The 21,512-nt window shown below is 47.5% G+C and overlaps 1 protein-coding gene and 2 non-coding genes across 3 annotated transcripts in view; 2 read left to right on the top strand and 1 right to left on the bottom strand.

The window, feature by feature from the left end:
* Positions 1-21,512, bottom strand: part of LOC140904802 (uncharacterized) — a 491,655-nt gene that overhangs the window by 468,352 nt on the left and 1,791 nt on the right. The gene's annotated exons all lie outside the window — the stretch shown is intronic.
* TRNAM-CAU (transfer RNA methionine (anticodon CAU)) lies at positions 5,574-5,646 on the top strand. Its single transcript has one exon. It is a non-coding gene; the product is annotated as a tRNA-Met (tRNA).
* On the top strand, positions 14,435-14,506 carry TRNAE-CUC (transfer RNA glutamic acid (anticodon CUC)). Its single transcript has one exon. It is a non-coding gene; the product is annotated as a tRNA-Glu (tRNA).

Below are 21,512 nucleotides of genomic sequence, written 5' to 3'. Positions count from 1 at the left end.
CGTTTTGGCGGGTTGGTTTTTGGAGGGTTAAATGAAGGCAGCCTCTGCTCTGGGCTCGCCCAGTTTCAGGGCTTGACGCGGCTTTGCACAACGATGAATCTCGGAACAGGCCAGCACTGAAATGACGGCAGAACCTGAGGAAGGAAAAGCCTCTGGGTTCGTCTGTGAGCCTTGACGCCGAACGGGAGCCGTAATTTGACTCGCTTTGTGGCTGCGGCCGGTAAAATGTCAGGACAAAGTCGTCCCAGTGACTGTGACACTGGGTTTGAGGCGGCTTTGGTCTTATTAAAATGTAACTACCATGGAACACTTGTGTTTTAAAGGTGGGTTCCCCAAGCAATCCCAAGTTGTTCTTCCCAGAGCTGGGTGATGGTGGGCAGCAGGGGATCTCCCCAGTCTGCGGGGAAATCTCTCTGGGCCCCACTGTCAGTTCTCCAGACTTTCTCCCCCTAACCACGCACACCTCTCCCCACCCATTATCAATGCTTTACAGCGACCCCTCCCTCCCCTTATGGGATACAACCTCTCGGTGACCAAGACTGACTGGGGCTCCCCTCTGCATGGCCCCAATGGGGAAGGAAAGGGACCGATGGGGGAGGAAGAAGATGGGCAGAAGGAGTCAAATGGGGCTAAACCAGAATAGAGGAGATTTTCTTCCTGTTAAAATGGACTGGAGTCTCATTGCTGGAAAGCCACACCTTGAGTGAGGTTTGAACCGGCAGCCTTTCAATTGCCAGGCAAAGGTGCGAACCACAGAGACGGATCACGGCCGACTTCCCAGCGCTGTCCAAGGAGCCCCTGCAGGGGTGCAAGTGGTTAGTGCAAAGGGAAATATTGCTGGGGTTGTGAGTTCAAGCCTTACCTGCAGCCCTGGTTTCTATTACCCCATGGAGCTTCCTCAGCTTGCTTGTCCTAATTCACATGGAAAGTGCCATGAGAGGAAGGTCTGAAATGTGGACGTTGGTGCAAAGCTTGGGACCCCCCACCAATGCTGCCACTAGCTGTGGATGGGTTGCTCAGGGGCAGGGAGAATTGATTTCTTTGCTGCTGAGAAAGCTGCCAGGACGGGTCTGTGGGCACCAGAGCTCCCCGCTTCTTCCAGCACATGCCAGGATCTGTCACTCCTGGAGGAGGGTCATAGAATCATAGAAGATCAGGGTTGGAAGGGCCCTCAGGAGGTGTCTAGTCCTACCCCCTGCCCAGAGCAGGACCAACCCCAACTAAATCATCCCAGCCAGGGCTTTGTCAAGCCTGACCTTAGAAACTTCTAAGAAAGGGGATTCCACCACTTCCCTAGGTAACGCATTCCAGTGTTTCACCACCCTCCTAGTGAAAAAGTTTTTCCTAATATCCAACCTAAATCTCCCCCACTGCAACTTGAGACCATTACTCCTTGTCCTGTCATCTGCTATCACTGAGAATAGTCTAGATCCATCCTCTTTGGATCCACCTTTCAGGTAGTTAAAAGCAGCTATCAAATCCCCCTTCATTCTTCTCTTCCATAGACTAAACAATCCCAGTTCCCTCAGCCTCTCCTCATAACTCATGTGTTCCAGTCCCCTAATAATTTTTGTTGCCCTTCGCTGGACTCTCCAATTTTTCCACATCCTTCTTGTAGTGTGGGGCCCAAAACTGGACACAGTACTCCAGATGAGGCCTCACCAATGTCGAATAGAGGGGAACGATCACGTCCCTTGATCTACTGGCAATGCTCCTACTTATACACCCCAAAATCATAGAATCATAGAATATCAGGATTGGAAGGGACCCCTGAAGGTCATCTAGTCCAACCCCCTGCTCGAAGCAGGACCAATTCCCAGTTAAATCATCCCAGCCAGGGCTTTGTCAAGCCTGACCTTAAAAACCTCTAAGGAAGGAGATTCTTCCACCTCCCTAGGTAACGCATTCCAGTGTTTCACCACCCTCTTAATGAAAAAGTTTTTCCTAATATCCAATCTAAACCTCCCCCACTGCATCTTGCAATTGGCCTTCTTGGCAACAAGGGCACACTGCTGACTCATATCCAGCTTCTCGTCCACTGTCACCCCTAGGTCCTTCTCTGCAGAACTGCTGCCAAGCCATTCGGTCCCTAGTCTGTAGCGGTGCATTGGATTCTTCCATCCTACGTGCAGGACTCTGCACTTGTCCTTGTTGAACCTCCTCAGATTTCTTTTGGCCCAATCCTCCAATTTGTCTAGGGCCCTCTGTATCCTATCCCTACCCTCCAGCATATCTACCACTCCTCCCAGTTAAGTGTCATCCACAAATTTGCTGAGAGTGCAATCTACACCATCCTCCAGATCATTAATGAAGATATTGAACAAAACCGGCCCCAGGACCGACCCTTGGGGCACTCCGCTAGATACCGGCTGCCAACTAGACATGGAGCCATTGATCACTACCCGTTGAGCCCGACAATCTAGCCAGCTTTCTATCCACCTTATAGTGCATTCATCCAGACCATACTTCTTTAACTTGCTGGCAAGAATACTGTGGGAGACCGTGTCAAAAGCTTTGCTAAAGTCAAGGAACAACATGTCCACTGCTTTCCCCTCATCCACAGAGCCAGTTATCTCGTCATAGAAGGCAATTAGATTAGTCAGGCATGACTTGCCCTTGGTGAATCCATGCTGACTGTTCCTGATCACTTTCCTCTCCTCTAAGTGCTTCAGAATTAATTTCTTGAGGACATGCTCCATGATTTTTCCAGGGACTGAGGTGAGGCTGACTGACCTGTAGTTCCCAGGATCCTCCTTCTTCCCTTTTTGAAAGATGGGCACTACATTAGCCTTTTTCCAATCTTCCGGGACTTCCCCCGATCGCCATGAGTTTTCAAAGATAATAGCCAATGGCTCTGCAATCACATCCGCCAATTCCTTTAGCACTCTCGGATGCAGCTCATCTGGCCCCATGGACTTGTGCACGTCCACTTTTTCTAAATAGTCCCGAACCACTTCTTTCTTCACAGAGGGCTTGCCACCTCCTCCGAATGCTGTGCTGCCCAGTGCAGTCGTCTGGGAGCTGACCTTGTTCGTGAAGACAGAGGCAAAAAAAGCATTGAGTACGTTAGCTTTTTCCACATCCTCTGTCACTAGGTTGCCTCTCTCATTTAGTAATGGGCCCACAGTGTCCTTGGCTTTCTTCTTATTGCCAAAATACCTGAAGAAACCCTTCTTGTTACTCTTAACTTCGCTCGCTCGGTGCAACTCCAGGTGTGATTTGGCCTTCCTGATTTCACTTCTGCATGCCTGAGCAATATTTATATACTCATCCGTGGTCATTTGTCCAATCTTCCACTTCTTGTAAGCCTCTTTTTTGTGTTTAAGATGAGCAAGGATTTCTCTGTTAAGCCAAGCTGGTCGCCTACCATATTTACTATTCTTTCTACACATCGGGATGGTTTGTCTCTGTAACCTCAATAAGGATTCTTTAAAATACAGCCAGCTCTCCTGGACTCCTTTCCCCCTCATGTTATTCTCCCAGGGGATCTTTCCCATCAGTTCCCTGAGGGAGTCAAAGTCTGCTTTTCTGAAGTTCAGAGTCCGTATTTTGCTGCTTTCCTTTCCTCCTTGTGTCAGGATCCTGAACTCGACCATCTCATGGTCACTGCCTCCCAGGTTCCCATCCACTTTTGCTTCCCCTACTAATTCTTCCCAGTTTGTGAGCAGCAGGTCAAGAAGAGCTCTGCCCCTAGTCGGTTCCTCCAGCACTTGCACCAGGAAATTGTCCCCTACAGTTTCCAAAAACTTCCTGGATTGTCTGTGCACCGCTGTATTGCTCTCCCAGCAGATATCAGGATGATTGAAGTCGCCCATGAGAACCAGGGCGTGCCATCTTGTAGCTTCTGCGAGTTGCCGGAAGAAAGCCTCATCCACCTCATCCCCCTGGTCTGGTGGTCTATAGGAGACTCCCACCACTGCATCACTCTTGTTGCTCAGGCTTCTAAACTTAATCCAGAGACTCTCAGGTTTTTCTACAGTTTCATTGTTGAGCTCTGAGCAGTCATACTGCTCCCTTACATACAGTGCAACTCCCCCACCTTTTCTGGCCTCCCTGTCCTTCCTGAACAGTTTATATCCATCCATGACAGCACTCCAGTCATGCGAGTTATCCCACCAAGTCTCCGTTATTCCAATCACATCATAATTCCCTGACTTTGCCAGGATCTCCAGTTCTCCCTGCTTGTGTCCCAGGCTTTGTGCATTTGTATATAGGCACTTGAGATAACCCGCTGATCACCCCTTGTTCTCAGTATGAGGCAGGAGCCCTCCCCTCTCACATGCTCCAGCTCGTGCTTCCTCCCGGTATCCCGCTTCCCCACTTACCTCAGGGCTTTGGTCTCCTTTCCCTGGTGAACCTAGTTTAAAGCCCTCCTCACTAGGTTAGCCAGCCTGCTCACGAAGATGCTCTTCCCTCTCTTCGTTAAGTGGAGACATTAAGCCATCTCTGCCTAGCATTCCTCCTACTTGGAACACCATCCCATGGTTGAGGAATCCAAAGCCTTCTCTCCGACACCACCTGTGTAGCCATTCCTTGACTTCCACGATTTGACGGTCTCTACTCAGGCCTTTTCCTTCCACGGGGAGGATGGACGAGAACACCACTTGCACCTCAAACTCCTTTATCCTTCTTCCCAGAGCCACGTAGTCTGCAGTGATCCGCTCAAGGTAATTCTTGGCAGTATCATTGGTGCCCACGTGGAAAAGCAGGAAGGGGTAGCGATCCGAGGGCTTGATGAGTCTCGGCAGTCTCTCCATCACATCGCGAATCTTAGCCCCTGGCAAGCAGCAGACTTCTCTGTTTTCCCGGTCAGGGCGGCAGATAGATGACTCAGTCCTCCTGAGGAGAGAGTCCCCGACCACCACCACCCACCTCCTTCTCTTGGGAGTGGTGGTCGTGGAACCCCCAACCCTAGGACAGTGCATCTCATGCCTTTCAACTGGTGGAGTCTCCTTCTGCTCCCTTCCCCCAGACGTATCATCTGGGTCACTCCCCGCAATGGTACCTGTGGAGAGAACATGAAAATGGTTACTTACCTGTGTCCGCTTTGCTGGTCCATGGACTTTCCCCCTTCTTCTTCTGGAGGTCACATGTTGCCAGATTTCTTCACAGTCCTCCTGTCCCTGCTGCGCAGCCTGCTCTGAATCTTCAGAACCTTGTGCCCACAGAAGCATATCCTGACGTCTGTCCAGGAAATCTTCAGTTTCTCTTATGCAACGCAGGGTCGATACCTGTTGCTCCAGACCTTGAACCTTCTCTTCCAATATGGAGACCAGCTTGCACTTTGTACAGACAAAGTCGCTTCTGTCCTCTGGAAGAGAGACAAACATGGCACATCCAGTGCAGGTCACAACAGTTGAACACTCCCCATCCATATTACCTTCCTACTATGAGCTTCCTCCGGAGATGCAGTAATTCCTCAGAGAAGTCGTTAGGGTGTAAGCCTCAGTGGGCTCACTCCAGGTGAACTCCCAGGCAAAGTCCTGCTGTTTGCTGCTCAGCTGTTCCCCGCTGCTCTGCTGTTCCCCGCTGCTCAGCTGGTTCTATAAGCACCGAGCCTAAAGCTCTTCCAAGCCTTCTTAGCGCAGCAGGCAGCGCAGCAGTCTCATAATCTGAAGGTCCTGAGTTCAAGCCTCAGAGAAGGCAACTCTTCTTGCTCCCTGCTTTAGATTTTCTAACGTAAATCAGAGAAAAAAAGGCTAGAGCTGAGTGGTTTCTAGACACCCTCCCATCCATCTAACACACAGACACAAGACTTTTCTAACGGTACGTGTACAGTATGAAATTAGTTCAAAATTATTCGATTTGAAATTTCGGGAGCTATTTTAGACATTCAGGCTTCGGTGTCCCCACTAAAGCACGTGAATTCGGCAGAGTGCGTCCACAGTACCGAGGCTAGCATCGAACGTCGGAGCGGGTGCACCGTGGGTCGCTATCCCACAGTTCCCGCCGCCCACTGGGATTCTGGGTAACGCTCCCAGTGCACGATGGGGCAAAAACATTCTTGCGGGTGTTTCTGGTGCGTGTCATCAGGAAGCTCTGGCAGACAATCGTTTCACGCCTTTTTGGCATGCAGACGCCGTACTGCTTTCAGCAGACGGTGCACTGCTTGCTCTCCTGCAACTATGAATCCGCCTCTCATTTCCTCTCCCCTTCTCTACTATCTGCTAGTTCTCTTCCTCATCGAACTCTTCTGCCTCCAACTCTGCTCTCCCGCTGGTGCCACGCTTCCGAGCTTCTCCGGGTTGTCTGTCCTGGGCTCCCGCCTCCGTGAAAGCCACAGAAGACAACCATTTCCCGCCTTTGTTCGGCTACCATGAACCAAACAGCACCTCTTCCCCTGCCACTCTGCTCTCCTACATTTTGCGCCCGTTTTCCAGGATTACCCGTACAGGCACCATGGAGCCCGCTCAGATCTCCGCTGCAGTTTTGAGCATTGTAAATACCTCGCGCATTATCCAGCAGTATGTGCAGTCCCTGCAAAACGGGGCGAGGAAACGACGACCGTGCGATTACTATACTGATGAGGACATGGACAAAGATGGCACGGTGTGTGGCAATTTGGAGATCATGGTGGCGCTGGGCCAGGTTCATGCCGTGGCACACCGATTCTGGGCCCAGGAAACAAGCACAGACTGCTGGGGCCTCATCGCGTTGCAGGTGTGGGATGATTCCCAGTGGCTGAGAAACTTTTGTATGCGTTAGGGCCACTTTCATGGAGCTTTGCGACTCGCTGTCTCCTGCCCTGAAGTGCAAAGACACCAAAATGAGAGCCGCCCTCACAGTTCAGAAGTGAGTGGCCATAGCCCTGCGGAAGCTTGCAACGCCCGACATCTAGCGGTCAGTCGGGAATAAGTTTAGAGTGGGCAAATCTTCTGTGGGGCCTGCTGTGATCCAAATAGCCAACACAATCATTGATCAGCTGCTATCAAGGGTCGTGACTTTGGGAAATGTGCAGACCAGTGTGGATGGCTTTCATGCGCTGGGGTTCCCTGACTGCGGCGGGGCGATAGACATAACGCATATCCCTCTCTTGGCCCCGGAACAGCGGGGCGGCCACTACATAAACCGCAAGGGGTACTCTTCCATGGTGCTGCAAGCCCTGGTGGATCACAAGGGACGTGGCGAAAGGGATGCACAAACAATCCAGTTGGGCCATTGCCCACAAGCTCACCCCAAGCAGCTTGGACTCCTGATGACTGTGATGCTGAGGTTCCTTAGACCCCTGTTCATATTTCAGACCCCAGCCGGTGCACCATCCCTGCCCAACCACTCACCATCTGCCCCAGGAGAACCAGCTGGTGGGCTGCATCCACAGGCAGGTAGTTTATGCCACTCCCCTCAGAGCAGCAGCCACAGCTGTGCAGCTAATCCCCACATCTGGTTGCCGGGGATCCAGCTGGATTGTTTGGGCATCCCTTTCAAGACTTGCCCTCAACAACCTGGCAGCCCCCAGCTTTCTCATTGCTCTGTGGTTGTTTGCTCTGTGAAATGGGCCTCTAGGAATTGGTATTTCCAGAGACATTAAAGAATCATAAAGGAGAAGGAAAAGTTAATGCCTTAGAAAAGTCTGTGTGTCTGTATTAGATGGATGGGTGGGTGTCTAGAAACCACTCTGCTCTCGTCTTTTTTCTCTGATTTCCAGTGGTAATCAAGGTCGGCCATTGCCAGCAGTTGACAAGAACATGTGAGAGCAGTGGGGGCGGGAAATAAACATGGGGAAATAGTTTTACTTTGTGTAATGACCCATCCACTCCCAGTCTTTATTCAAGCCTAAGTTAACTGTATCCAGTTTGCAAATTAATTCCAATGATCACTACAAAAGGTTCCCCCCACCCCACCCGGCTCTCCTCCTGGTAATAGCTCACCTTACCTGATCACTCTCGTTACAGTGTGTAGGGTAACCCCCATTGTTTCATGTTCTCTGTGTATAGGAGTCTCCCCACTGTATTTTCCACTGCATGCATCTGATGAAGTGAGCTGTAGCTCACGAAAGCTTATGCTCCAATAAATTGGTTCGTCTCTAAGGTGCCACAAGTCCTCCTGTTCTTACTCATGGTGTTGTATCCCCATAGTGTGGCCGTTTGGTGTCAGTCCTTTTAAATAAACAATGAGTTTTTTTCATAGAAACCATATTTTCCTCATACAGACACAGGAGTAGATTAATCTACAAAGGGAAGGTGATTCCAAGGCAGTTCCGGAGGGAGAAGGGAACGTTTTCAGCATCACTAAATTATTGTGTTGTACCTCACACACACACAGAGTGACAATAAACTCAATTAACTGAGCTACCAACGCACTGCACAGGAATGAAATAAACAACTTTATGTTCAAGGAGTTCGGTGCATGTAAATAATATTAAAAATATGTTTTGGGCAACGCATGGAAAAGTCATTGTATTGTACAACCCACTTGATATAGTTAACACACCACACAATATTTAATGAAGTTAAGAACGATGTGCTTATAAATTAACATGTTGTGCCATTTACACACGCACAAGACCTAGAAAAAACTGAATTATTTGAGCTTCCAACATTTCCACTTTCTCACAGCATGTTAGACCCCCTGCTTTAAATGAAATATGTCTAAAGGCCAGATGTATGAAAGAATTGTCTCGTTCTGTATTTCTTAGCTTTTAACTCAAAAGGTAACAGCCTCATAATCTTCCCCCAAACACCCTGGGACCTCCCCAAATTATTAAAATGCCCCTGTTCTCAGCAAGGCCCACAGCTAGAGTGTCTAGGCCAAGCGTTCTGAAGGAGGCAAGTCAAAGATTTTCTCTCTGCTTCCCTTGGCAAGGTCTGAGTGGGAAAACAAAATCCCCCACATGGAAAGTTTTCTCCTGAGAAACCAATACTAGTCTGTTTGGGGACGTTGATTTGAATGGATTATTATTCTTCTCTTCTGATCTCTGAATTATTTCAGTTCAGTCTTTGTCCTCCAGATGTGTTGCAAGGTGTTGAATTGCGGGGGAGAGAGGCCAAGTCATGACGTCTCTTCCCCTCTTTCATAATTTCTTCCAACTTGTTAGGAAGTTCCTCTGCCTTGATGTGAGTCAAGCAGTGTCCATTGTCTCCGGGCTGTCTCGGAGGAGTCCGCATTGTACACGGTTCCTGGGAGAGTCCTTGGGAGCGTGGATACCTTCACTGGGCCAGCAGCGAGTCTGGCTCCTCCAGCGTCACACCGGAAAGGCTGGCGGTGGCCATTTCCCAGCCTCATCACATATTTCAGTGACGCACCCAGAGCAAAACTCCACCACTTCCCAGACAAGCCTAGCGCACACCATCCACCCAGGTATTAGCCTTCAACAGATCACGACTTTTACAATGATAGCTCACCAGGCCGACTCTGTACAAATCGTACCTTAATTCTATGAGAGTGGTGACTATGGGGCTTCCAGGGTGCTGCTTTGAGCACAGCCTGCCACCCCTGGGCTGACACTGCAATGGAGACGTCCCCGTAGAGTCCCTCTCTCCCGGGATAAAGATGGCAGCAGGGCTGGCCTGGGTCACCTGATGTGGGCTTCTGGAGCTCAAGCTGTGGGGCTGAAAAGTGGGGTGCAGATACTAGTGTTCCTGCTGAAGCCTGGGTTTGGAAACCCTCACCCCTCATGGGACCTCAGAGATTGAGCTCAAGCCCATCTGTCTCTACTGTCATTTTATAGCCCTGCAGCTGCAGCCCCAGAAGCCTGAGTCAGCTGCCCCGGGCTCTGAGACAGGTGCCCTGGGTGTTTTAATCGCTGTGGAGACATAACGTTGGGATATTTCTACAGTGCAGTGAATCACCCATGGCTGGCTGGTGTCACATTAATCAGGGTCATGTGGCTTGGGCTGAAAAGTTGCAGTGTACAAATACAAAGAAACAAGAGCAAAAACCGGTTGCCTTTATAGCTAGATAGCTATAGATACATGGCAAATAGCAACAAGAATCAGCGTAGAGCTGGATCTAAAAAAATGAAAGATTAATCTTTGCTCTACAAATAATAACGACTGATAAATGGTAATGTGAAAAAGGACCTGGAATTCCTTCATAATTTGACGGTTCTTGGAAGTTCCAGGCATATTGGCTAGAATTTTCGAGACACAGATTGTCAGAAAAACATAACACGCTGAGTGCTCCACCTGAAACAACAGCAAATACTGTTGCCAAGATAGATAGATACATTGCAAAGAGCAACAAGAATCAATGTGGAGCTGAATCTGCAAAACGGAAAGATTAATCTTGCAATACAAATAATAATGTATTAATTATTAATTATTATTATGTCATAAAGGACCATGAATTCCTTCATACTTTTATCATCCTCAGAATGTTGCTGTGAATTCAGAGACATGATCGTTTTCTGGAGCAGCCGTTGCAGTTTCAAAAGGAAATGCAGGCAGAAAACAAAGCAGGGAGGGTTGTGATGGGGGCGCATGAAAGCAGAGGAGGCTTGTTCCTCTTGAGTTCTCTTTCAGTTTCTCTTGTGATCGTGATGGAGGAAGCAGAAGCTTAATTTGAGTTTGTCCCCTCTCCCCTCCTTCTCTCGGCGGAGTGTGTCTTCACCAGGAGTGCTTCCACCGAATGAAGAGGGGCAGTGTGGGGGGGCTGAGAAACGGGGCTCTTCACTCCGCGCAGCTGCCCACTGGGAGCCCAGCTGCCCCCTGGGCTCTTGACTCCCCACCTCCTCCCTGGAGTGGGAGCCGGCCACCTGGGCTTCTTGCCTGCCTGCTCCCAGCCAGGAGTGGGGGCGGGGGCCAAGGGTTCAGGCTTCTCGGCTCCCTGCGCTGGGAGCCGGGAGCTTTCGTGCAGCAGCCCTGCGAGGAGCCAGGCAAGTGCAGCCCCGCTGGGATCAGGGAGCGGAGGGCAGCCATGAAGGTAGCCAGCCGGAAGCCATGACATTGGCAAGACAGCCAGCAGCCCCTGTGAGTAAGGCAGTGTCTACACAGATACTGGGTTGTCCTAACGACCCCAACACAATCCCCGTGCCTCTTGAGGAGCTGGAGTTACCATGTGGGTGTAGCAGGGCACTTACATAGATGGGACAAGGCTGTAGTGTGCACCGTGAGGTAATTAGGACAACGTAAAATGCTGTCGGCAGGCCTAACTGTGTAGTGTAGCCCAGGTTTTAATCTCCTGCTGATGGGTTATATGCTGGGTGCCTTGTTTCCTTTGCTTAGGAGTGCTTGTTCTCACACCTATCTCCTCGCTTTCCATTCCAGTTCAGGGAAGGAGAGAATAACCAAGTCTTCAGGTATGAAAAGGCAAAACATTTCTACATGACCCTTCGCAGTCAGTGAAACCTGTGGTGGGAAACGTGCCCTGGATTTTACTGCAGTTTGGTTTCTTGTCTTGTTGGTTGCTCCCGAGGAGCTGGCAGGGAAATGTCCATGGAGAAGTGGAGTGGATGTGAGGTTTCTTGCTTACGAGATTTGCCTGCGTTTTGGCCTCATTTTGAGAAGGGCAAATTGGTACAATTCGTTTCTGTCACAGATTGTAGTGTAGTGTGGTGGTTATCATGTTTGCTTCAAACGTAAAGTATCCCTGGTTTAAAACTAGGCAGAAACAGTGCCTTTTCCCCTGACTGATCAGTTTTGGTCTTCCTCCATTCCAAGCCCTTTGCTGAAATACACCCGTATTTCCCACACTTTTTGTTCCTTTTTTACTTTCCTTTGACGATATTTTAGGGTTGTAATTTAATGGCCACACAATTTTGCTCATGAATTCAAGTTTAACACAACATTTGACAGCCTTTTCCTATGCCCTCTTTTCTGTCACTTACGGGAGTTTACTTATGGGAATATTCACTGATTTATTGCACCGAGCATTTCAAAGGAAAGGTCAGAATCATTTACCTTGGATTCATTTTCCTTACTTCTTTCTAATTCTTTCTTTCACATAGATGGGGAAATCTGTGTTGGAGCAATTTAGCTTACCACTCTCTCTTTCTAGACGGAAGCTGACACAATTTAAAACTTCCCAATTTGCAAATATCTATGTGAAAATATTTCCTAAACCAATGCAGAGATCCTGGGCAGGGCTAGGGGTGAGGCAGATTAATAATTGGCTGTTCTTTATTTTGGTGCTTGCTAATTGGCCATTTGGAATTTTAATACGTGATGGCATTACAGGCGAAAGATAATCTCAACATGTGGAGAAGAAACGGTTATACGGGCTAATAAATAATTTCTTGGTGTCACACCAAAAGCGATGCATTCCAGTGTGAAAGAAGAACTAATTCATGGCTTATGAGCATTTGCTACATAGTTGTAGCCATGCAGGTCCCAGAAAAGCTTGTCTTTGTCCCCAACAGAAGCTGGCCCAGTCAAAGATATTATCTCACCCACCTGCGCGTTTGCTCGCCACACTACCTGAGACAAGCGGAAAGAGACTCAAAGCAGAGAAAATGGAACAAAGAAGTTGAATTCCTAGCTGAAAAATGGGCCCCTTTGTCAGCTGGAGGCAATCTCAGACGATTCTGGGACCTCTTGTGACTATTGCTGGTTTTGAAAAAAGCCAGGTGTTATTTAGGCAATATCGCTTCTACTATATCCACTGAAGCAGATTTATGCTTCACGATTGCTGTGTATCCAAAGAGATTCATTCAATTCAGCACACAAGTGAATAGAGATAGGCAGCTGGAGTCAGCCAGTTCGCCCCCATCTCAAAGTCTTTGGTTTTTAAAAAGGCCCCTTTTGGTGTTTATACAGGACAGGGCAGAAAACGGCCAGATAATAAGCTATTGGGGTGAAAGTTCTGAGGTTTTTTTTAATTTGCAGTGAAGACTGAATGGAGAATTGTGTCGAGAAGTTTCTTTCCCTGACTGAGGATGGAACCAAGGCAGCATCAACGAGACTCCTAACCAGTAGACCAAGGGTACTCAACAGGTGTACCATGGGCCAACTCTAGACCGCCAGAAATTTTTAATGGACCCTGAAATCTTTTTAAAAATCATAATAATAAGTAAATAAAATTATTTTCTCTGGAGTCTGGACCTTGATCATATCTTGACTGAGATTTTGGACCTTGACAAAAAATAGTTGACTACCCCTGCAGTAGACCATAAGGGGGGGTAATGTAGGGTTTTTTGGTTCAGCTCCTCTATGCTTTCTAAGGCTACTTGCTCTCCAGTTAAAGAAATCCCTTCCAACCCTGATATTCTATCATTCTATGAAATGGTCCATTCCCCATTTCAGAGGGGACAGGAACAGAGAGTGAAGGAACCCCTGTGCTCATAACCTGAGCTCAAGGAAAAGCATTGAAACAAGCTCAAATTACGATTTAGGTTCCTCCATCAGAATCCCAAGAGGAACACAAAAGAGGAACAATCCTCCTCTGCTTTCATTTACCCCACCGCATCCCTCTCCGCTTCTTCTTCCGCCTACCTAGTGGCTTGATTTCCTTTCAGAGTGGTAGCCGTGTTAGTCTGTATCAGCAAAAACAATGAGGAGGACTTGTGGCACTTTGGAGACGAACAAATTTATTTGGGCGTAATCTTTCCTGGGCTAAAACCCACTTCATCACATGCATGGAGTGGAAAATACAGCAGGAAGAGATATATACAGAGTCCATGAAAAGATGGGGGTTGCCTTAAAATCATAGAAGATCAGGGTTGGAAGGGACCTCGGGATGTCATCTAGTCCAACCCCCTGCTCAAAGCAGGACCAACCCCAACTAAATCATCCCAGCCAGGGCTTTGTCAAGTCCCCTGCCCTCTGACATGTCCTTTCACAGAATCACAGAGTTGGAAGGGACCTCAGGAGGTCATCTAGTCCAATCCACTGCTCAAGGCAGGACCAATCCCCAATTTTTGCCCCAGATCCCTAAATGGCCCCCTCAAGGATTGAACTCACAGAGAACTGTTTGAAATGGGCCACCCTGTTTACCACTACAAAAAGTGATTTTTCCTCCTACTGCTAATAGCCCATGACATGCTAACGAGGAAATAGCCGTGATTTAAAATCTCCACTCAGAAATGGTGAACAACAGCAGAACCCAAAGTAACTGAAGGAAGGGCGGATGATCACAGTTAGGACACAGAATTCAGAAGATGGCAAAGCTCAGAGCCCCGTTACATGGAGTCAGAATGCAATCAGCTCACAATGAGGGGGAGCAAACTCCCTCCCTTGCTCTCTATGCCAAAGTTCCTGTCAGCTCAATGTCCAGGTCGGCTGCTGAGAGGGTTGCAATGGGGTCAGTGAAGGCAGAGGAGGATTGTTCCTCCTGGGTTTTCTTTGTGTTGCTCTGTGATCCTAGTGGAGGAAGCTGACGCATCATTTGAGTTTGTTTCAGTGGCTTGGGTTGGGCTCAGGTTGTGACCCTGAGCACAGGGGTTCCTGCCCGCTCTGCTCTTAGCCGCTCAGGGAATGGACAAAGGAGCAGCTTCAGAAATTGGAGAGAAAATAGCCTAAGGAAGTGTAGCACAGCTGAGAAGAACAACAGCCCCATCTTCTCCCTGGTGGTCTAGTGGTTAGGATTTGGCGCTCTCACCACCACGGCCTGGGTTCAATTCCCAGTCAGGGAAAAGTGACTTTACAGCAAAACACCTTAATTTATTCTTCTCTTGCAATTTGAACAAATTGACGGTTTTTCCCTGACTCCCCCATCTTCTACGTGATCTTGGCAAGGGCTTTGGAGACCATATCAAAATCAAAGCTTCCCATTGACTAGGAGCAGAATATGGGCATGTTTCCACTGTGCACTTCGTTGTCCACAAATAGACAGGTGCAAATTCTTGTTCCCCCTTGCTAGCTAGCCTAACCAATGTTGTAACAACAGTAATAGACACTCAGGTTGACCCAAGATGTCAGTTTTCTTGCTGAAACAAAACCAAAAAATCATTTGGGGTCAACCAAATTCTTTCAGCAAATAAAATATTCACTCAAAAAACTTTCATCCCACTCTATATACCAATCTTTGGAAGTAACCATCTCAGCAAAACTGACCATTAGCCTCTTCCATTCCTGAGGGCTAGCTGCTGTCGTGTTCTAAGCATAGACGATGGGCCTTTCACCTGTTGGCCACTGGTTTCTACCTTGCTCAGGTAGCTACTGATGAAAGGCAATGTGGTTTAGTGGCAGACCTACTTCTATCCCTCTGTCCAACTAGGCGTGTTTGTTTCACACTGCTTGTAAAAATACAATCAATGCATTTTGTTGATACCTAAATCTGGGATCAAGATGAAACATTGTGATTGTAAGTCAATGAGAAAATCTCTGCTGAGTTCGACAGAAGGAAGGTTTTCTCATCAGGTTCTAGCACACAATAAAAGTTCTGAAGGTTCTTAGAGTTTCCAGACACATGGGCCAGAATTTTCAGAAGGTTTCACCCCCACCCCTAGAGCCAGATTTTCAGAAGAACTCAGCTCCCATTTAGGCAATAAACATTTTGGCCAGATTTTCAGAAAGGCTCAACACACTGAGGGCTGAGCTATTTTGGAAACAAAAGGTGGTAGAAGTTGTGGGTGCTGGTTGCTTGGCCGTCTGGCCCACCAGGCAGGAGTTTGAGGTTCAACATTACTTTCTCAGAATGGTAGCAATCATCTTTTATTCCCTTAAAAAGGGAGCAGGGAGATGACATATAAAAATCGCTTGTGCTTTAGAAAGTCTCTAGAAGTTGAAAGAGATATGCCATCTCCACCTCCCTGGAAAGTTCACAACAAGTTAAAGAAAACTGTGATTGATAAGTGGCTTGACTAACAGTGACAGGCTGACCGAGTGGTCTAACGTGTCAAACTCAAGGCTGTGTCTTTCCGTCATTTGTGTTCTGGGTTCCATATGCAGGTGGGCGTTCAAATCCCCTTCCTGACACAATCATTGCCTTCTACATGAGAAATAGCCTCATTTCAACCTCTCCTGTAACATTACAACACCAACTGCTTCGCATTTCTATGCTAGAACTTGGAGGGAATTCAAAAGTGGTGCATTCAGGGCACCTAGTTGAGGTCATGGGTGGTCTAGTTATAAGCTAAGGTTGTTCAGTCCTGTCTGGGAGGGTAAGCTCTGGAGAACACGGATCATCTGAAGATTACTGAGGGGAAGCAGGAACATCTGATCCAGCCAGTGGAGGACAGCCATCTAGAATCCTAAGGAGATATTTTGGCATCTAGGGAGTGAGAAGTAAATCTCAGAACGGAGAGCTGAGGTGGTGCTGATGACTATTTCCTGTGGCTAAGGCTAAACGGGAGCGTGTACATCTAGGAACAAGGAATGTCAGCCACGTATACAGCAACAGTGGGATCTCAGCTAGGAGTCAAAAGGTCTTTTTTACCTCTGTATTTGTTGTGCCCACTTCATCCAGTTCTGAGGTCCCCAGTTCAAGAAGGAGGATGAAACATTTGAGAGGAGAAAGAAGAGCCATGAGAAGGATGAAAGGCTTAAAACCCCCGCCTTGCTGTGATAGTCACAAAGAGCTCAGAAAAGGTTTAGGGGATGACGCTCTCACTCCCTAAGTACCTACATGGGGAACAATACTTACAAACAGGCTCTTCAATCTAACAGACAAATGTATAATGTGAGCCACTGGCTGGAAGTGAAGCTAGACATATTCAGATTGGAAATAAGGCATGCTTTCTGACAGGGAAGGGAATTAACCATTGAAAATCTTACCCAGAGTCCTGGTGGAGTCTCCATTCCTGGAAATTTTCAAATCAAAATTGGATCTATTTTTTTTTAAACGGATCTGTTCTAGTTGAAAAGGAATTCTTCGGGGGCAGGTATCGGGCCCGTGCTAGACAAGAGGTCAGACTGGGTGTTTACGAAGACCCCTTGTGGTTTTAAAATATGGGAAACAAACCCTTAAATGACAAACGTTTTATTCTGTGAATCAAAAGGAAGTGCTTCCCCTGGCTCTTTTTCTCATTTTGTAAACAAGGGCTTGGAATTTCAACTCTCAGTGAAGCTTTGCCTTTAAACTGAATTAGGTGAATTTTCCAGCTCTTGATCCTCTGAGTCTAAGGAAGAATCCCTGAAAAGCAGGTGAGGTTTCAGTTCAGAATTTCATAGGTTAATTTGATGCCATCCAAGAGTGAACACTTCGGTAGGGAACAAGTGAGAATTTGTTGACTGAGAAAAATTCCTGGTGAAAATTGGCAAAGCTGTGGATATTTTTAAACATTCCAGTGAATTTACACATGAAGATACAAACAGAGAGAGAAAGAGAAAATCACACACTGAACAGCCCCTTGTAGGCATTAACAAAAATCAGACCCACACACAAACCCACACAGCACACAGAGAATCATAGAATCATAGAATATCAGGGTTGGAAGGGACCCCAGAAGGTCATCTAGTCCAACCCCCTGCTTGAAGCAGGACCAATTCCCAGTTAAATCATCCCAACCAGGGCTTTGTCAAGCCTGACCTTAAAAACTTCTAAGGAAGGGGATTCCACCACCTCCCGAGGTAACCCATTCCAGTGTTTCACCACCCTCCTAGTGAAAAAGTTTCTCCTAATATGCAACCTAAACCTCCCCCACTGCAACTTGAGACCATTACTCCTTGTCCTGTCATGTGCTATCACTGAGAATAGTTTAGATCCATCCTCTTTGGATCCACCTTTCAGGTAGCTAAAAGCAGCTATCAAATCCCCCCTCATTCTTCTCTTCTGTAGACTAAACAATCCCAGTTCCCTCAGCCTCTGCTCATAGGTCATGTGTTCCAGTCCCCTAATAATTTTTGTTGCCCTTCGCTGGACTCTCTCCAATTTTTCCACATCTTTCTTGTAGCGTGGGGCCCAAAACTGGACACAGTACTCCAGATGAGGCCTCACCAATGTCGAATAGAGGGGAACGATCACGTCCCTCGATCTGCTGGCAATGCCCCTACTTATACAGCCCAAAATGCCATTGGCCTTCTTGGCAACAAGGGCACACTCTTGACTCATATCTAGCTTCTCGTCCACTGTCATCCCTAGGTCCTTCTCTGCAGAACTGCTGCCGAGCCTTTCGGTCCCTAGTCTGTAGCTGTGCATTGGGTTCTTCCGTCCTAAGTGCAGGACTCTTAATTAGACAAATTGGAGGATTGGGCCAAAAGAAATCTGAGGAGGTTCAACAAAGGACAAGTGCAGAGTCCTGCACTTAGGATGGAAGAATCCAATGTACCGCTACAAACTAGGGACCGAATGGCTCGGCAGCAGTTCTGCAGAGAAGGACCTGGGGTGACAGTGGATGAGAAGCTGGAGATGAATCAACAGTGTGCCCTTGTTGCCAAGAAGACCAATGGCATTTTGGGCTGTATAAGTAGGGGCATTGCCAGCAGATCGAGGGATGTGATCGTTCCCCTCTATTCGACATTGGTGAGGCCTCATCTGGAGTACTGTGTCCAGTTTTGGGCCCCACACTACAAGAAGGATGTGGAGAAATTGGAGAGAGTCCAGTGAAGGGAAACAAAAATGATTCGGGGTCTGGAACACATGCCTTATGAGGAGAGGCTGAGGGAACTGGGATTGTTTAGTCTACGGAAGAGAAGAATGAGGGGGGATGTCATAGCTGCTTTGAACTAAATGAAGGTGGATCCAAAGAGGACGGATCTAGACTATTCTCAGTGACAGCAGATGACAGGACAAGGAGTAATGGTCAAGTTGCAGTGGGGGAGATTTAGCTTGGATATTAGGAGAAACTTTTTCACTAGGAGGGTGGTGAAACACTGGAATGGGTTACCTCGGGAGGTGGTGGAATCTCCTTCCTTAGAAGTTTTTAAGATCAGGCTTGACAAAGCCCTGGCTGGGATGATTTAGTTGGGGATTGGTCCTCCTCTGGGCAGGGGGTTGGACTAGATACCTCCTGAGGTCCCTTCCAAACCCGATATCCTAGGATTCTATGATCATTTGGCCAACAACATGCAGCAAAGCACCCAACTCAGTTGCATGAATGCTCTAAAAGCCACTCCTCAATTATACAGAGACACCAGCATATCTCCCCAGCTCTCAGCCTTGCACCTCAGAAATGTACCATCTTACACGACTCATGGCCTTCTCTTGAAAAGTGTAAGCTCATTAATTAGTTCGCCACTTCATCAAAAATAAAGGGGACATGCACCAGCCTTTGTCATGTGAGCAACTTTCCCAAACACTTTGGACAAACTCAGGAGTAAGTATAAAATATTAAAATAAGTTTATTAACTACAGAAAGTTATATTTTAACTGAGTCTAACTGTTGGTCACAGAGGTCAAAAGTGGTTACATAACAAATGAAAACAGACTCCCAGTCTAAACTCTAATTTGAAAATACTAAGCAAGAATTGGATCAAACAGCTTTTCTCACTTACTGGTTGCTCCAGGCAATGTTGAGTTCTTAATACACAGACTGAATTCCCTCTCAGCCTGGGACCAATCTCCGCAGTTCAAATTCTGAGTCTTCCAGACAGTCTTCCAGGTGTTGAGATTGGGGAAGAGATAGGCCATGTGGGGGTGTCTTTGACTCTCATACATATTTTTTCTCCAGCTGCTAGGTAGATTCTTGCCGTGATGCTGGGGTTAGTTAGCCCCCAATATGGAGCAGCAGTTTGCCTCCTGCACCGTGTGGTAGGCGTGTCACAGCTCCTTGACTTTGACCCCACAGGGCAGTGTGTCCCTGTCATGGCCCCTTTCTATCATGCATCACGAAATCTGCGTGCGCACCTCGGGAGTTACACCGCAGAAAGCTGCTTTCCTGTGCAGAAACTTGCCCGTGTAGACAAGGCCGCAGAGGGCTTACATAAGAACGCACGACAGGTCATAGACTGGGTCAGACCAATGGTCCGTCAAGCCCAGTGTGCTACCTGAGAGCGACCAGTGCCAGATGCATTGGAGGGAAAGAACAGAACAGGCTTGTTGACCTGCAAGGTGAGGGTCTTTCACCTTTATATTTAACTTCATTGTTGTCGATTCCTACTTATCCTATATCTAACTACCCCTCCTCTGAGGTCTCTGGGCAAATCAGGTGTGAACCACTCCTTTGACACAGACGTGTCCCAATCCAGCTGAATTGAGGCAGAATTTGGGCCAATGTCAGTTTGGAAAAGGCCTGCTTCACCCAGCAGGTTTCTCAAAGTATCCGTTGCTGTGAACCGCATGTCGTGTGGATGTGCGAACTCCAAAGATAGCAAACATGAAAAAAAAAACGCAAAGCCGGTTCTGAGGTTTCCAGAGCCAGGCCTGAGGGTTAAAGAGCTGTGCTCAAAAGGACAAGCGTCTCAGCAGCTATAAAAAGAACTAGTTGCAAAAACAAAACAAAAATTACATGGAAAAAAACCAACCAAACAACAACCACCCAGAAAAGCTCCTATCACTCGCCCATCACCATTGTAGATCTTGACATCTCCTGCCTAATGTGACATCTTTGTTTTGCGAAGAAGAGCCCTGGGGAACTCCTGCCAACTCCAAAGATAGCAAACATGAAAAAAAAAAACGCAAAGCCGGTTCTGAGGTTTCCAGAGCCAGGGCTGAGGGTTAAAAAGCTGTGCTCAAAAGGACAAGGGGGCTCAGCAGCTATAAAAAGAACTAGTTGCAAAAACAAAACAAAAATTACATGGGAAAAAAACAACCAAACAACAACCACCCAGAAAAGCTCCCATCACTCGCCCATCACCATTGTAGATCTTGACATCTCCTGCCTAATGTGACATCTTTGCTTTGCGAACAAGAGCCCTGGGGAACTCTCTGGCTCACCTGTGTGGGTGGAAGGGGTCTCACACTACGTGGGAAGGCTGCATCATGAGAAAAACCACCTGTGCTCTACTTTCACACTTTCTAATCTTTCAGAGTAGCAGGAGGCGGAAAAGTGAGACACATGCATTTGACTCAAGAGCAAAACTAAGAGACCAAACCACAGACTCTGGACTCAGCATTCATGTATCCTGCAGTCTGAACTTGGAATCTGTTACATTCCCTCATTGGCTACCATCATTTAACCAACACAGAAGTGCTTCTTGTCCAGCAAGGCAGCCAGTTTGGGACCCATAGGCATGGCATGGCTCTGAAGGAATCAGCTGTTTCTCTCTGTGCTTCAGGAAACTTGGGATCCAAATGGTAAAAGACAGTTGTTCCCAGTTTCATCATGGCATCCTTTAGAAGTGTGAGCAATTCTAAAAACAGTTTACCTTGGCCACAGGTCACCATAGCGTCCATCTCTGGGGTGAAAATCAACCACTCGTACCTCTCATTTCTCCCTGAGTTCTTGTCAAATCTTTGACCTTAGTTGTAGCAATTTTACACGGCTCTGGCGTAGAATTCTTCACCAACCACACGACATACCAGTAGCGATACTGAGGTAGAACTCCCCCAAATATGCCCTTTTGTTTCTTTAATCTGGTGCAACAGATTTAAATAAGGGACTAAATTCAGGTGCGGCTTAGAATCCCTCTAAGACACCAAATGTCAGGTATCTACTCAAAATGGGTGTCTTTCTGCAGCTCTATCACATTCCTCATGGATGTCATTTCCTACACATTTACAGCATCTCCCAGGAGTGAGCTGAACAGAAATGTCACTTCCATTTTTCCCATCTCTACCTAGGAAGGGATTGCATTTCCCAAATAAGAGGCAACATGCAC

The sequence above is a fragment of the Lepidochelys kempii genome, unplaced genomic scaffold (genome assembly GCF_965140265.1).
Source record: "Lepidochelys kempii isolate rLepKem1 unplaced genomic scaffold, rLepKem1.hap2 scaffold_78, whole genome shotgun sequence".
NCBI lineage: Eukaryota > Metazoa > Chordata > Testudines > Cheloniidae > Lepidochelys > Lepidochelys kempii.
This window is presented reverse-complemented; position numbering and strand designations above follow the sequence as displayed.